At 39.7% G+C, this 15,424-nt stretch overlaps 1 protein-coding gene across 1 annotated transcript in view; it reads right to left on the bottom strand.

Moving 5' to 3' along the window:
- rtn4rl1b (reticulon 4 receptor-like 1b) overlaps nucleotides 1–15,424 on the bottom strand; it is a 119,045-nt gene that overhangs the window by 65,063 nt on the left and 38,558 nt on the right. The window lies entirely within an intron of this gene.

Here is a 15,424-nt window from a genome sequence, read left to right as displayed (position 1 = left end):
TCATGGGACCGAACCCAGGGGTTGCACATACTCCGAAATCTTTTTTATATTATAATGCAATGTAAGTCGCTTTGGATTAATGCGTCTGCCAAATGCATAAATGTAAATGTGTACACTGTCCTTGAAGTTGATCAACTAAGTATTCCGAGTCTAGAAACGATGGGGTGAATGTATCAGTGTTTAGAGTAAACACGACCCATTTTAATTTCATGTTGACTTTTAAGGGCATATACCAGGACTTATTGTGTGCAACTGAGCACAGTATTACAAAACAAAATCGATTCTAAATGCCTGTACAGTTGAAGGTCTGTAAATAATTATGCATTTTAGTATAATAACTAAGATGCTCACATTAAAGACATAACAAATAGTCTTTAAATGTTCTTTTATGTTGACTCGAAACTCAGTAGGTGACATGCTTGAGGGACATGATCTTGACCTTTCTGAAGTCTTGCACTCCCGCGTGACCACATCAGGGAACCAGGGCAGAATAAATGCCTCTGAAACCAATATGTAAGTGAAGTGCTATACCTTCAGTCTGCTCTGAATGTGAGACAACAGTTAGTCGATGACCTGTGTTTCAAATGCTGACCTTGACATCTAACAGACACATTTTCTGTAGATGTGAAGTCCACTGTGACCTCGCTGCAGGCACTATAGAAACTTCTGTATAAGTGAGATTGGATGGGGTAATAAATGACTCGCGCAGGATTAGACTCAACCACATAAAACACTTTGTGTGCTTGAAGCTGTAGACACAATGAAAATCATGATAACAAACCTGCATGATTTTATTTCCACCGCATTGAATAGTTACGCATTGAAAGGTGCATTATAATTCAAATAATTGCAGTGGCAGAGTTTTCGTTTCCTTTTTTTCATTTTCTTCATAAGTTTTGCTGTTGAACTTTTAGAAATTATAACTTTTTCTGCAGTGCAATGTTAAAATATGAAGCAGGATCTAAAATGAGACATATTTTGCACCAATCAGAAGGCTCTGCCAACCAAAAAAGGTTGAACAAAGGTTCATTTGGTAAATGATCATAATATTATGACAATTTCTCACTTATCTGGCTGCTTTTTAACAAATCAGTTAATTCATGATCCAAGCTTAAAGGGAAAGATCACCTCAAAATAAAAGTTCTGTCATCATTTACTTAACATCTTGTCATTTAAAATGTTATTGTCTTTCTTTCTTCTGCAAAACACAAAAGAGGATAAAACATATTTTGCAATTATTGCATTTACATGTTGTCATTTAGCCGATGCGTTTATCCAAAGCGACTTACAAACGAGGTAAACTATGTATTGTATGGACACAAAACCAATAGGTACCGTTCAAATCTTCTGCAGAAGTAAGAAAGTCCTACAGTTTTGAAATGACAAGAGGGTGTGGAGTACATGTTGACAGAATGTACATTTTTGGGTGAACTATCACTTTAAAATGGCTCATAATGTCCTGCCCACTTTTTCTGATAATTTCCACACAAACATGATAGACTAGGTAGCAACTGTGAAATGAAATCTCAAGGAAAAGCCCTACGTTTGTAAATAAAAAGCTGGATGAGCCACATTAAAATCCTCCTCTAAGCTAAATGTTTTTATTTTTACACTTGCGGAGGCACTTTGGGAAGAGAGTGGCGCATTACGCCACGCGTACGCTTCATTTTACGGCTCTAAAATAGCACAGTGGATCTGAATGTTCTGCCACTTTTTTATTTTATGTTGTCCTTCTCCGAAAGGGCCTGGAGGATGAGGGAGTAGGTACATGGAAAAAGTATTTAAGCATGACAGTGGACTGGGAATAGCTTGAAGCTGCAAAAAATACTGCACTCAGAAGCCCTTCTACTCAGAGACTGTGTGTATATGTGTGTCTTCAGTGACCTGAGATGAATCCATAAATATATTTATTTAACCATGTTCGAAATGAAAAGACATTTACATTCAGACGCTGCACTTCCTGAAAGAAACGCTCCTTCATGACTTTATATGCAAACGTATTATACCATAATTACAGGGTTGCAGCAGAGACTGGTTCTGAGTGGTGGAAAGATTGAATAGAGATTTATTTAAAGAGCTGATAATGTTAATTCCTCCATGATTTCATCAGTATGTTTTGTATTAGGGGTGGAGCTTTCTTGTTGCTATTTTAAAATAATTTGTATTATTAACTTCCTACACATTCATACAAAACAGTCCCCTTGTAAAATAGTTATGAATTCTCGTGAGATCAGGCTAAAATTCACATAGAGCTGTATGTGTGCAATTCTTTAATAAACTGCTGCATCATTCACTCAATGGGTGTCTTTTTCTCCTACTGTGGTATTTTGCTACATCATCCCGTTTCAGCCCTGTGACCAGCGTATACAGTTTTAAATAGACAATTCAAACTTTCAATGTCCCCCTGTGATTGCTTTTCTGATACACCTCTTTTTCAAGCATACACAACCTTTTGCCGATTGCGGCTTTTCCCGTTTTCTAGTTTTACCACCCTAACCACTATATCTAACGGAAAGCGCTATAGCTTCTTTTTGGCCGCGTCTCCTGGGCACAATTAAAGTTGACATGACCCTTTATTCTTACATCTGTACCATGGTCCGACCACCCAGCATCCCTATTTCATCCCAATCATCTGTCAGCCCCTGCCTTCTTCTGTGAAAAGGTTAATTCTGTTGAAAGGCTAACCAATTCAGCACCAGGCACTTTGATGTCCTCGGCTCAAGGAAAATGTGCTCTAACGGCCTTCTAGGAAACTTCCAGGGCCCCTGTTGCCTCGGACATCCCACGGCAAGTCCATTAAAGGCCCGGGATGATGGGAGAACAGAACCTCCTCTGGATGAACCTGTCTCCCCGGGGCTCCCTTAAAAGAGCTTTACACTCTGAGAGCCTTCACACACCGGCGAGCACGCCGTCTGAGCGTACACGTGGGGGGGAGACACTTTATGATCGTTACATAGCGTTTGGCGTGTGGGAGCTCTTTTAGGTGCGCTGTAAGTTAGCAGGGAGTGGTTTACAATTTATCTCACTTAGCCAGACGTGTATTGAGAGTCCAACTGCAGGGGGCGGGTTCCGTTTACACTATCAGAACCATGGTCCACACAAGGTCCGCAGATGTCAGGAAGGTTCCCTTCATTAGAAGTTTCTGGAATGTACTCTGGGCTTTTGCCGGACACCCGTTTCACTGATGTGAAAACAGTCATGGTGTTTAAATGGGCTTTAAATATAGAGGTGAATATGGAGCAAAGCCTCTGGTCTGAGGGATAGGAGGGTTGGACTTTGTCCAGCGTTAAAAGAGATGGAAGACTCTTGGCCCCGCTAATGCCCGCTCCCTTAAGAACACTTTTACAGACCTAATGCTGCCTTCAATTAGTCTGCGGCCTCAAGACTAGATTGGACTCGGCAGACAAATGTTCCTTGAATATTTACTGAGCTAAAGTACCCTTAGTGTGAATGTAAACAAGTGATGCATCCAAAGTCACCGACTCACGGTGGACACAACATGAAGTGTCAGGAAGCGCTGCATTTACAGGTATGTGATATTAAAGACCCCTGGGGTGAATACGTTTTAGTGTTGTTTATCTACAATCTTAAAAAAAGATGCTTATAAGGTTATTCACAGCGATGCCATTAAAGCCACCATTTTTGTTTCCAAAAAGAACCATTCAGTCAAAGGTTCTTTAATGAACCATGTCTTTCTTACCCTTTCATAATGTGAAACCATTCAGACAAAAAGGTTCTATGGTTTCGAAGTACCTTTTGAAGCACCTTTGTTTCCAATAGTGTACGCAGTGCTTTTAATATGTGTTTAGGCATACCGTGTACAAATTAATCAGTCAACACAGTTGCTCAGAGTTTCTCTAGTTACATTTACATTTATGGATTTGGCAGACGCTTTTATCCAAAGCGACTTACATTGCATTATCCTATACATTTGTTTCTATGTATGTGCAATTGCCATCGAACCCACAACCTTGGCATTGTTAACGTCATGCTCTTAACTTAGTTAACCAAAGACAGCCTTAAGATATAGGTTTGAAACATCACAAACATGTTTATGGCTCCATGTATACTACATTCAAGCTATTTTAAAGCATGAAGAAATAATTTCACGATGATAAAAGATGAGTTTTAAACTTTTAATGTGCATTAGAGTTTTTACAGAGAGTCAAAAGGTCTTTATTGCAGTATTGCAATATTTAATATATACAATCTACACATTTTCAATATACCTGTATATAAATATCAACTGTCAATAAAATATTTATTTTAATGAAATTCGATTTTTTTATCTGATTAAATTAGATCAATCACAATAAACGTCATTTATCAATATTTGGTGATAAGTTATTAAAAAAACAAGATATATATTTTGTGAGACGTGCAGAGCGTTGAGTAGATTAGAAAGAAGCTATGGAAGTCAATATGTTATTTTTTATGTCATTGACCATAAGCATAATAACGAGATACAGAGCGCAGAAATCCATTTTATAATTAGGCTTGTCAATTTGAGGTAGACTTATAGGGGCTTATTCATGTTGTCTTCTTTTTTCTTGTACGACAGATGTCTTTCGCCAAAGTGTAGCCCCACACTTTTTAATAATATTTCTTTATCATTTCTAATATCTAGCTTGTATGGGAAAACAATCTGTAAGCAATGTCATTTTTTTGGCAAACCCTACTGTATCTCACGTTTTTTTAGTAGTCGAACACCTGAAAGCAGACTACGCATGATACTATTCCAAGCATATGTGTGTGCGTTTGTGTGTGTCTGACAGTATTAAGGAGCCCTACTCCCCTGTGCTCTTCTGCTGGCGCTGCAGCTGTCTGCTGCTGGAGTCCTCATTACCTCCCTTTATTATCGGCAAGATTAAACCTCCAAATCCGCTCTCCAGATAACTCAGGAAACAAATAAAGACCCGACCACAATTCGGCTCTCGGCTGCAGAGCGTCACGCAGGTGGCACCCTGCGCTTTATCCGCGCCCGGATCTGTCTGTCTTCATGGTTTTAGCCACTGTTGTCTCTCTCTCTCTCTTTCTCGCTCACCAGCTCCATTCGTCCACCCTCTCCAGAAGCTCCCACTTTAATTTTTTCCCCACTTATCTCCCGCTTTCAGGCAGGTAGAGGCGACAGGGTGTCACAACGCATGTGGTTCTGCCTACCCACTTTCCTATTTGCGTATCTCAGGTGTGTATACAGTATACTGGCGAACATACACACGGGGTCCGTTGGGAATGTGACGGTGCAGACTGTTGACGATCTCTGCTTTGTAGTCTGTGTTTGCTCATTACCGTGTAGTTTTGTGCTTAATTCATTCACAACCTGCGTGCTAGGTTGCCCTGATAAAAAATGAAACTAAAAGGCATGCAAGATTTCAAAGAGTTTAGTTTGAACTCAAATTTGGAGAGTCATCCATCAGGACAAGTGGTTGGGATGTTGATCTTGTTGTATTGCTGGTGGAACAAACCCAGACAGGGGCAGTAGCAGGCGGCCTAGTGAGACAAGAGTCATGTTTCAAGCTGCAATACACCCCCCACAGGGGGATTTGTGCATAGGCACAAATCCGTATGTATCCCAAATGCACTGAACAGGCTGTTCACATAAAGAACCTCTAGAACGGGCTGTTTACATGAAGCACTCTTTTGATGCACGCAACCAACGTGCTCATTTGCTTACAATATTTCGTCTCTCTCCTATGAGTATATATTTGGCACGCACAGAGGTTGATAATGAGCACATCTGGATCATGTTATGCTCTCTACTCATTATGAGTACTGGACTTCATGGCACGCAAAATACCGACAGGAAGTTTAGTGTATGTGTTCTCCAAATTGAGCTGGCTGGGTTGGCATTGTGTTGGTTGTATGTACCCTAGGAGTATTGTATAGATCGTTGAATCTCTTTCAATGCATCCTTTATAGACTTTGGTTTGTGTTTTGGCAATATATTTACAAAAATGATCTCAACAAGTGTAATATGTCAATATTTATGAAAGTTTCTGGCTGGCACGAATTTTAAAAAGGTTTTTGTAACAAAGATTGACAACTTGTTGAAAACTTGCACTTGCTTTGTTTTAACCCTTGGTTAGGTAAAATATGGACCCAACCCAGCCGTTGATTTAAATTAGACCAAAACATTTTCACATTTGACCCAACTATAGGTTGAAATAACCCAAGATAGCTTAATTTCCATGGGTTGAAACAGCCATGCATTTTCAGACTAATGGCCAAATAAACAGCAGCACATTAAATGTTGTACTGTACAGTGTTGCTTAAAGCTGCAATCCATATTTTTTGATAACTTTGGTTACCGAGCAAACTTTGGTTACTTAGCATGAAAGTACATGAATGTTCTGTGTTCACCTGAAACACAACGGTATTCTTTTAGTTATAATAAAGCTGTGTACGATTTTGCAGAAAATGTTATGTAATTTGACATAACCTACAATTTTATGTTTTAAACAGTGATGGCGATATATATATATGAAAAAATAATTGAATATTTTGGCCTTTTAGCAAACTATGCTTTTGATTTTACTCCCCTGAGCTCTTATCTAGCCACGGTAGTAAACAGCTGCCATTAATACCTACAACGTTACTCAATTTCATGACTCTAATGTACCGTGGTTCAAATTTAAATAACACATTGTTCAAAGGGGCCTGGGGGGTGGGGGAATTGAACTCCGATTTGGATCGAGCAATTGAACCAAGTGTGAAAACAGCATCAGAGCCGCTAAATCGCTCTGCTTTAGGGTCAATGACAAATGCTACTTTGAATAAAACCGATTAATCACCGTCATCTCCCACCTGCTTTTGCCATGCTTGACATTTCAGAGAGTGCAACCCTCAAACGCGGTAATTTATGATGAATGGCAATTAAAACTACTCAATGGCATATTGGTTTTTACTTTGCTTTTTTCCCCTTAACTGCCCATAATGACACTGTCACAATGCAAATTATGCAAAACAATAAATACAGTTTTCTTCGCCAAGTTTCTTTCTCCGCTTTAAAAATAAAGAGTAAACATGCAGACGTCTTGAAAACGGCTGAAGTTGATTTCAACTCTGCAGAATGCTAAAACATCCGACCATTAGTGAGTATTCGAACCGCTAGTGAGCACTAAAACTCCAGACCTATGATGAGTACTAAAATGCTAGAACATTAGACTACTGCTGAGCAATAAAACATCAGACCTCTGGAAGGTACTAAAATATTAGAGCCTTAATGAACTCTGAAACATTAGACCTCTAGTAGACACTAAAACATAAAACCACTAGTGTGTACTTGCAAGCGTAATGCAAGCACCCACTTTAGAAAAGCTGACCGATGATGGGTGTTCCCGGATGTAGTAGCTTTGTAGGGCATCGGTGTGACATGCTGTGTTTGTGAACCACCATGTCGTCGTCACCTCTTTATTTCCCTTAAGGGAGCCAGGGTTGTGAGGGAATGTTTGTTACAATACAAAGCGAATAGTTGTACTGTGATATTCAGTCTAGTGTTTAATGTTGTGCTATGACGCAATATAGATATATGAGCGACTCGGTTATTGCTTTCGCTTTTTAAGGAGCTTTTCAGTGTCAAGCACCCAATAACCTTTGAATCTTCTCTTTCCCCATCACTCATACAAGGACACATCTGGCAAGGCTTTAAAAGTCCCTAGTGAACAGTGACTTTGAGAAAACACCCACATGCTCATCTGAGCAGGAGAAACAAGGCCTGAAATGTAAGGTGAATGTGTGTAGACATGCAGTACTCTGATGATGTGCATCACGGGATTGTATGTGCACACCGTCCTTGAGCTTTAATGAATATTTACTTGTGAGGAATGTGTGTTTTAAAGGACACAGGTTCTCGCTTTTACAGCAGGGAGGGTCAATACAGGATTTTTATGTCGATTTTTATTACACCGCTATCTGGATTACTTGTTTTTGATTGGTCAGTGGTGGCAATTGCGCCATCTGGTCAAATATGTCTGTGTAATGACAGCTAAACTGTATAATTGTCCTTTGGGCAACCTATTCCCTACATAGCTGTACTAGTTTCATGCCGTTTATATCAAATCAATATTTAATGTCAGGTTATTAGTTTATTTGTTAGGTAGCCTTGTATCAGATCCAGAATCAGCTAAATAATCACAAATCTAACTGTACGTTATCCCTTTATGTTATTTCGGTGTCCTCAAAGTCTGTGATCTTCTTGTTCTCATTTACAAAATACCCTCCCGAGTCTTTGTACTGTAGGTCATGTTTATGTATGGCTGTTGTGCGTGCCTCATGAAACTCTCTGTTACATGGTTACATCTTAATCGGCCCGTGGCAGGGTGACAGAGTGCTTCGTATCACGGCAGACCACCACATGACTACACACTCTGCAGGTGAAAGGGGGATGGAAAGTGAAATAGGGGACGAAAGGAGACATTGAAGGCACAGACAGCCACCAAGCAGCTGTTAGACTCTTGCCAGGCTGCAGTCTGTTATTTATTGCAGGGATGGCTGCGAGCTCAGCGTGGTGTCTGCAAACTGGGTCAAGCTCTCTCTCTCTTTTGCATCGCCTCTGTCTCTATAGTCTGTTTTTGCATACAGCCTCAATCTATCCTTGGTCTTTACATGTTGCTGATAACCTTATATTTTTGTTTATATTTTTGTAGAGTTTATAAATCCACTATAACATACACAAGTAAAAAACATTTTATGCAAATTTCTTAACACGACATTCCATTTACTGTTGTACACACAATTGGAAAGCATCACTAATATATTTTTTAACATGCTATTTTTTGCTATCTTGTTTTTGCTATTTGATATTTTGACTGTTGTTGCGGTTCTACAGCCATGTATCCTTTCTATTTCATAAACCATTTTAATTTGTAGCCTGGAGTTGTTTCTCTGTATTTCCTGTAAAGCTGCTTTGATACAATGCAATATTATACAAAGAAAAATCTCCATCAGAGTACATGCACAAGCTTCTTAATGAGATCATAAAATGGTCTTTTCTTCATTCAAAAAATTGTCGGTCATACCGAATGTGAGATAAACACTGATACAACTGTAGTTAAAATCGAAAGAGAGGTTGCAACTTCTCTGACAAACAGCAGGCTCACCCGACTGCAGCCCAGGCACCCCATGTGCTTCATTAGCAGCCATTCGCTGAGATTCTAGAATCACATTTAGCATAATAAACGTGCCGGGCCTCCCGTGAGTCCCCATACACTCTCACACACACAGGCCTCTCACTGAAAAGCTGATTGTCTTTCTCCGGGCTCCCTGGATGGCGCTTAAAGCGACCGCTCACAAAAGAAGAATGCACGACGCAGTGTGCGTCAAGTCCTTAAACCTCAAGGAAACTATACGGTTCTGACAGTTCTATGATTTCTTAAGCTCACGCGTCTGTGCTGACTCCAGCTCTGACTTAAAATGAGACAGAACAATCCTTCTCTAACTTGCGACTCTAATCATAGTCCCATTGACCCTCTTCCTTGCTACCCTATAAATGCCTTAAAGATGCCTGGATACAGGACAGGCCTACTTTTTGGTCTCAGAGATTTTAGCCTCGAGCACATTGATGACAATTTGTCTGCTTTCCTCTAGACTTAACCCCATTATTAGAACCCCATCCCTGTCTCCAAAACCTTGCTCTTTGATGTCAGCAAACTCTTGGTTTTCCAAGAAAGAATTAGCTTCCAACACCTTTAAGTCTTTCTTTTTCTGTCACCGCCTTCTATGTTGGATTTGGAAACGCTCAGTGTGTTTTATTACATCTTGATAGCATGCACGAAGTTTTACGGAAAGTCACCGCATCACTGCCGGGGCGTAAATGTGATATCTAAAAAGTGTGGAGGACATATTGTGTGTCTTATCAGCTTGGTTTATAAATGTCAGCCTAGTAGTCCTTGTTGTAAAAATTTTACCAGTCCAGTACAGAATGTGTTTATTAAGTCAAAGCGTGCATTTGGCAGATAATCGGCATTTACTTAAGTGTTTTGTGGTCTACTACTTTGTTTGCAATACATTGTTTGGCAAACGCATTCATAGCGACTTAAGGTAAGTTTACACAACAATGATTTTAACATTTTATCACTATGTGTATTCAAACCCACAACCTATGCTGCTAACACAATGCTGAACCAACTGATCTACAGGAACACTGTAGCTCACATGAAGACGGACAGAATATCTTAAAATAACTGTCATTCATCAAAATGTGGTTGCTGCATCCCTTACCATTCCACACAAACACGTTCTCGCACAATTCCAAGCATCCCTTTCTTGCTCACAGATTTCTTTGTTTGTAGTAGAAGTCTCCGATGAGAGAAGTAATAGTGAAGAGCACAGCTGGGGACTCTCTCTACTGGGGACTGCTACCAATTAATGCAGGGCCTCCGTGCTCTGAAGAACCCTGGTGTACAAAGACAAAGCGCCTTGTTTGTAATCTGTCCCAGTGTCTGTTGCCCAGACCACTCTCATCAATCCTGCCTGCAGCAGGAGGCCAGGGAGCGCATGGAGAGCCAGGCACGCGCTGGGTCAGCCCATCACCACACTTCATTTTCTAGTCTTGCCCAAATCCCTGGTTTTGTTCCGTAATGTCAGCAGTCTTTCTTGTTCTCCCCATTGCCCAAATTGTGACGTTTAAGTGCGTTATAATACAGATACTCACTTCACATCATATAGTAACTGTTGTGATATGGGCCCAGATATTGTTGTTTTAGAGCTTCTGCTCCAAGTAAGTACTATTGAGCATCGGCTGAAACATTAAGTGATGAATTCACTGCAGCTGGTAGTTTGGATGTGCACTTTGCCTATTTTGACTGAAATGAATAAATCAGGATTCTCGACTGCTTGGGGTGGGCCTTGGAAGGGGTTGATGGAACATTTTCTTCTGCACTATTTTTTAGAGTCTGTCAGGTTAAAAATAGATCAGCTTTTAAAGATGTGTCTCAAAACTCCTGCAGTTTCTCACATTCCTTTCCATCATCTGTTTTAAATACAAAATGCATCTTTATGTGTCACTCAGTGCCCGTACACTTCCATACTGACAAGCTTGTTTGTATTTGATCTATTTTAAGCTCTCTACTCCCTGTAGTCCCTCTGCTTGTATTTAGCCAAATGAAAAAAGAGATCAGATTGTGAGAAGTTTGGGTGACTCAAAAATAAGGACAGAAAAGGAGACTTTGAGAACGCCATAATGATTAGAAGTGGACAAGGGTTCTGGAAAAATTTTTTTCCCTAAGCTTTAATCTGCTGTCTGACATTTACTCACTGCATGTCTGTAGACTACTCTAATAGCTCTAAAGGAAAGCCCTTGTTCATCTGTCATTTTTTCATCTGCCTTCTCCCTTGAGGACTGCCAGATATGTCTCTGTTTCTGCTCATATTTTTCCTTCTTTATGTTCATTTGTCTCTCTCATTGCAGCCTAAAAATGCATCACAGTTCACCAGTCACCACTGTGTGAGCAGATTTTGTCTTGTTTAAAGTGATAAAGTACAGAAGATCTTAATTTTAGTAATTTTTTATTAAATAGGTGTATTAATATGAAAAGGTCATGTTAATATAATTTTTTTAAATGGATATAGTTACCCCAACACCCCCAAATACTCTTCGCTATAGACCACTTCACAAGATGTTAACACTGGTCCAGAAACACTTCCGGTTTCAATTTTTATTTATTTAATAATATTATTTGTGCACTGGATCACAAAACCAGTCATAAGTAGCACGGGAATGTTTTTGGCAATAGCAAATGACATTTTATGGGTTAAAATTTAAGAATTTTCTTTTATGCCAAAACCATAAGGATAATAAGTAAAGAACGTGTTCCATGAAGATATTTTGTAAATTCCTATCGTTAATATATCGAAATGCAGATTCCAGAGTTTTAAATAGTTGGATCTTGGCCAAATATTGTCCTATCCTAACAATATATATCAATGAAAAGGTTATTTATCCAGCTTTCAGATGATGTAAAAATCTCCATTTTGAAAAATTAACAAAAGACACATTTTCTTTTCTTACATATACAAAACAATCTTTTCGATCGGTTATACATGTTCTGTTGGTTGTATTTTATTAAAATGTTTGCCTAGTGAAATAGCAACTTCCTGAAACCGGAAGTTCTTTTGGACCTGCGCTCTACCAGAGTTGTTTACGTCTTCTGAAGCGGTCTTTAATTACCCCTCTTTTCCTAATTTGATCTTCGATGATGACAGGGGTTAAGCTAGCTCATTTTCATTATTCATTCTTTTATAAAGAAAATTGATTGTTTTGTCCCTCCGCCGAAAGAGGGACATTGCTCATATATTATTCAAAAATTGCAGCATGCTTTCTTTATTCAAGTACCTTTTTCTTTACTCGAGCACTCAACAGACGAATCAACCACTTTTTTTAACAGATCAATTAAAGGGAAAGTGTTATGGTTGTGGACAGAACCCAAGCGCAGGCAGACATGTGTCGAACAACAAGACTTTATTTCAAAACAAAGACCCTCGATGGGGAAAACATGAACACAAACAAGACTGTAAACTAAAACTTCCCACAAGAGGGACAAAACAAACAAGGTCTTAAGAATAACAAAATAAGTCCACAAACTTGAGTCCAGGGAACACAGGTAATCCAGACAGACGAAGGGCAAATGTGCAAAGTGGTCAAAATGCAAAATGAACTGACAAGAGACAGAGGGAAACTGGGGCTTGATAAAGGGAAACACTAACAAGGACTGATGACACAGGGAGAGTGGCGGCAGGTGACATGGATGAAACACTAAGGGAAAGCTAACAGGAGGATTGCACGAGGCAGGTGAGGGGACTGAAACACTAAGGGAAAGATTGACCAGGGCTGGAGACAAGACTAACACTAATGGACCGCTAACCGGGGAAACAAGGGGGCGGGACTAAAGGACGTGACACCGGAGAGAGAGCATGGCTTCTCAAACCAAAACAATGCTCTTTCTCCACACAAAACACATGGGACTCACATGATCCTGCCACAAGACTCGAAAACCAAGACAAGGAGAGGCAGGATCATGACAGAAAGTACAGCCAAAAATGATAATTAGCTTTGCGTTTAGCGTTACCAGTAGCTTGTTTTTAAGATACCGTGTCAAGTTCAAAATAGCTTTAAAAAGTGTTTTAAAATCATCAAGAAATACTCCTGTTTCGTCCCATTAAGTATTTTTCTCAGTTTTTATTTTGGAAAGTAAGATCCTGGTCTTGGTTTTTAAGCCAATACTGGTCCAAGGCTGGTTCAGAAGAACTTCCTGTTTAACTTTTTTTAAAACATGTGAACAAAATACAACTAACAAAACATTTATAACCAAATAAAAATGTTAAACAAATATCTTGTTAAACAAAGATTAAATTTCGTATCATTTCAAATATACAAAATAAAACCGGAAATGCTGCTGGACCAGTGTTTATATTTTCTAAGTGGTCTATAGAGAGTAATAAATTGCCACCAAAAACATGGCGTAAACAATCAATTTTGAAATGATTATTCAAATAGTTGTTAAAAACAATCATGTCATTGATCATGCTGTAACTAACAAGCAACCAATTCTTTGGACACTTCAATAGGTCACCTATATGGAACTGTATACTTTTTATGATGAGGACGTATGTGAATCGTGCAGTGAACTTTCATTCATACAGGTAAATGTGCACACAATCCTGTGCATATGTATACCAGCTGTCGGCCTTCGTGAATCGCATTCTCGTGACACCTGCATAAATTCAGCGCAGGCAGGCTGTCGAGTTGGCAGTGATTTCGATAAGCGAAGTGACTTTGTTTGCCCACAGAATTGATGACATTATGTCTGCGCCTGTTACCCCAAAGCCCAGTCTCATTGCCACTGACAGCGATACCATTGGAGGTACAGAAATGCTTTGAGTGAGAGCCCTGCCAGGTTTTCACCACCCTTATCAGCGCCGCTCAAAAGACTTTCACAACAGATGCCACAAGCTACAACAGGCTGCTGCTTCAGCCCAGTACAACACAGTGAAGCCCCTTTAACAATGAAAGCTCAAGCGTGGACAGTTGTGTGTGTGTGGTTTGAGCAGAAGCACAACTGTCAAAAGCTTACAATACATAGCCCGGCATTATCACGACAGCTGCATTCTCAGGGAGATGCTGTGCAGAACAGCCAACATCAACTCAATAAAGCAGCATTTCATCTCTATCTTACCAAGTTCTGTTTATGCCGTAGCGATCGACTCAAATGGCGGTCAAGTAATCTGCAGCCTGATGGGGATTGAGAAAATGTGTTAAAGACGCCGTTTTTCAATCAGATCCTGCCGTGGACTGAACAAACATTTTCAAAGCTATTACAAAAGGCAGCCTTTGCACGACAACCAAATGCGTCTCAATGATGACACACCACCATTTATGTTTATAATGCTTGATGTGTCTCTGATATATATAAACCGTCCTGTCATATTTCTAGTAATATTATCTCCCTTTCTTTGGGAAACCATTTAACAGCCTCAACAAATATTTTCCTCTAAATGGTTTTACTTCACACTGCCTTCGTATGTGTCAGCAGAGGTCTGTTTTTTTCTTGCATATTTCTCATGCATGCAAACACGTATAGAAATCCGAGCAGAGATTAACCAAAACATGCACATTTATAATGGAAAATGGATAATGGATTTTCTCTCCTCATTAGAAATCTGCTTTTACATTATAAGCACCAGAGGACCCTTCATGAAATGGTGAGCGGAAACCTGTCTACAGGTTGGGTACTTTAATTGGCCCGATTGCTTTGACATTCAAGAATAAAGTATTCTGAGAGCACCAGTTGCCCTCAACATCCTGTGGTGATCAAAATCTCACAAAAGGAGGGGGCGGGACATAGGCAACTGCCTTTTGACGTTCCTGCAGGTGGTAAGAAGTATTTTAAATAAACAGCAGCCTTGCAATTATCACGCTGGTGATGTCGCTTGGTAAGAAGGAACGTTCAGTAATAATTTGAAAGCGACAGAGACCAGCAGGTGATACAAGCCGAGGCTCTTATTTTAGCCTGTATGATCAAAGATGAGAAAGCTGTGCGCTGGAACAGGGAGCAACAACAGGAGACAGAACGCAGGAATGCCACGAAAAGCGATGACAACAAAGACGGCAGAGTTGTGAGTAGCACATTCATGCAGATATTTTAAAAGGGCAATAGAGTTCAAGGTGTAGCAGGAGAGTTTTTTATTTTAGAGTAGACGTAGGCTCTGTTCCAAAACTTAGTACCATGCCTCACTGCTTCATGTAAGTCATTGATTCAGAATGCTCAGATATATATAGCTGTGTGAATCACATCCCTTGGGCCTTCTGCGGAAATGCAATTTAAGTACAGATTAGCATGTTCAGCTAACATTATTATACCAAAATCAATCCAGATAAAAAAATAAATCCAAAATAAATCTCACCCTCTTGTCATTTCATACCTATACA

This window comes from Barbatula barbatula, assembly GCF_947034865.1.
Source record: "Barbatula barbatula genome assembly, chromosome: 19".
Lineage (NCBI taxonomy): Eukaryota > Metazoa > Chordata > Actinopteri > Cypriniformes > Nemacheilidae > Barbatula > Barbatula barbatula.
The sequence above is the reverse complement of the archived record's forward strand: the minus strand, read 5'-3'. Positions and strand labels throughout refer to the sequence as shown.